This window comes from Arachis stenosperma, chromosome 4 (genome assembly GCF_014773155.1).
Source record: "Arachis stenosperma cultivar V10309 chromosome 4, arast.V10309.gnm1.PFL2, whole genome shotgun sequence".
Lineage (NCBI taxonomy): Eukaryota > Viridiplantae > Streptophyta > Magnoliopsida > Fabales > Fabaceae > Arachis > Arachis stenosperma.
Genome location: NC_080380.1, coordinates 57,411,145 through 57,413,716, shown reverse-complemented (window position 1 = coordinate 57,413,716; position 2,572 = coordinate 57,411,145). Strand labels below are relative to the sequence as shown.

Below are 2,572 nucleotides of genomic sequence, written 5' to 3'. Positions count from 1 at the left end.
GAAGAGGTGTTGAGGTGATTGGTGAATGGGGGAAGAAGAGAGAGAGTGGTGGTGGGGTCCTGTGGGGTCCACAGATCCTGTGGTGTCAAGGAGAAGTCATCCCTGCACCAAATATTGCTCAAAATCACGTTTTGAGCCATTTCTGGCGTTAAACGCCGGGCTGATGCCCATTCCTGGCATTTAACGCCAGGTTCTTGCCCTTTTCTGGCGTTTAACGCCAGTCTGGTGCCCCTTTCTGGCGTTAAACGCCCAGAATGGTGCCAGACTGGGCGTTAAACGCCCAACTGCTACCCTCACTGGCGTTTAAACGCCAGTGAGTTCTTCCTCCAGGGTGTGCTGTTTTTCTTCCTGTTTTTCATTCTGTTTTTGCTTTTTCAATGGATTTTGTGACTTCTTATGATCATCAACCTACAAAAAACATAAAATAACAAAAGAAAATATATAAACTATAATCATTGGGTTGCCTCCCAACAAGCGCTTCTTTAATGTCAGTAGCTTGACAGAGGGCTCTCATGGAGCCTCACAGATACTCAGAGCAATGTTGGAACCTCCCAACACCAAACTTAGAGTTTGAATGTGGGGGTTCAACACCAAACTTAGAGTTTGGTTGTGGCCTCCCAACACCAAACTTAGAGTTTGACTGTGGGGGCTCTGTTTGTCTCTGATTTGAGAGAAGCTCTTCATGCTTCTTCTCCATGGTGACAGAGGGATATCCTTGAGCCTTAAACACAAAGGATTCTCCATTCACTTGAATGATCAGTTCACCTCTATCAACATCAATCACAGCCTTTGCTGTGGCTAGGAAAGGTCTGCCAAGGATGATGGTTTCATCCATGCATTTCCCAGTCTCTAGGACTATGAAATCAGTAGGAATGTACTGGTCTTCAACCTTTACCAGAACATTCTCTACAAGTCCATGAGCTTGTTTTCTTGAGTTGTCTGCCATCTCCAATGAGATTCTTGCAGCTTGTACCTCAAAGATCTTTAGCTTCTCCATTACTGAGAGAGGCATGAGGTTTACACTTGACCCTAAGTCACACAGAGCCTTCTTGAAGGTCATGGTGCCTATGGTACAAGGTATGGAAAACTTCCCAGGGTCTTGTCTCTTTTGAGGTAATTTCTGCCTAGACAAGTCATCCAGTTCTTTGGTGAGCAAAGGAGGTTCATCCTCCCAAGTCTCATTTCCAAATAACATGTCATTTAGCTTCATGATTGCTCCAAGGTATTTAGCAACTTGCTCTTCAGTGACATACTCATCCTCTTCAGAGGAAGAATACTCATCAGAGCTCATGAAAGGCAGAAGTAAGTCCAATGGAATCTCTATGGTCTCATTTTGAGCCTCAGATTCCCATGGTTCCTCATTAGGGAACTCAGTTGAGGTCAGTGCACGCCCATTGAGGTCTTCCTTAGTGGCGTCCACTTCCTCTCCATCCTCTCCAAATTCGGCCATGTTTATGGCTTTGCACTCTCCTTTTGGATTTTCTTCTGTGTTGCTTGGAAGAGTACTTGGAGGGAGTTCAGTAATTTTCTTGCTCAGCTGCCCCACTTGTGCCTCCAAATTTCTAATGGAGGACCTTGTTTCATTCATGAAACTTTGAGTGGTTTTGATTAGATCAGAGACCATAGTTGCTAAGTCAGAGGGGTTCTGCTTAGAATTCTCTGTCTGTTGCTGAGAAGATGATGGAAAAGGTTTGCCATTGCTAAACCTGTTTCTTCCACCATTATTGTTGTTGAAACCTTGTTGAGGTTTCTCTTGATTCTTCCATGAGAGATTTGGGTGATTTCTCCATGAAGCATTATAAGTGTTACCATAGGGTTCTCCTAGGTAATTCACCTCTTCCATTGAAGGGTTCTCAGGATCATAAGCTTCTTCCTCAGATGAAGCATCCTTAGTACTGCTTGGTGCATTTTGTATTCCAGACAGACTTTGAGAAATCAAATTGACTTGTTGAGTCAATATTTTATTCTGAGCCAATATGGCATTCAGAGTATCAATCTCAAGAACTCCTTTCTTCTGACTTGTTCCATTATTCACAGGATTCCTTTCAGAAGTGTACATGAATTGGTTATTTGCAACCATTTCAATGAGTTCCTGAGCCTCTGTAGGCGTCTTCTTCAGATGAAGAGATCCTCCAGCAGAGCTATCCAAAGACATCTTGGATAGTTCAGAGAGACCATCATAGAAAATACCTATGATGCTCCATTCAGAAAGCATGTCTGAAGGACATTTTCTGATTAATTGTTTGTATCTTTCCCAAGCTTCATAGAGGGATTCTCCATCCTTCTGTCTGAAGGTTTGGACTTCCACTCTAAGCTTACTCCATCTTTGTGGTGGAAAGAACTTTGCCAAGAAGGCATTGACTAGCTTTTCCCAAGAATCCAGGCTTTCTTTAGGTTGTGAATCCAACCATATTCTAGCTCTGTCTCTTACAGCAAAAGGGAATAGCATCAGTCTGTAGACCTCAGGGTCAACCCCATTGGTCTTGACTGTGTCACAGATTTGCAAGAACTCAGCTAAAAACTGATGAGGATCTTCCATTAGAAGTCCATGGAACTTGCAATTCTGTTGCAT

The 2,572-nt window shown here is 43.2% G+C and overlaps 1 non-coding gene across 1 annotated transcript; it reads left to right on the top strand.

Annotated features, from left to right (window-relative positions):
- The first annotated feature begins 2,209 nt into the window (after positions 1 to 2,209).
- Positions 2,210 to 2,317, top strand: LOC130977442 (small nucleolar RNA R71). Its single transcript, XR_009085132.1, has one exon. It is a non-coding gene; the product is annotated as a small nucleolar RNA R71 (small nucleolar RNA).
- Positions 2,318 to 2,572: the final 255 nt, after the last annotated feature.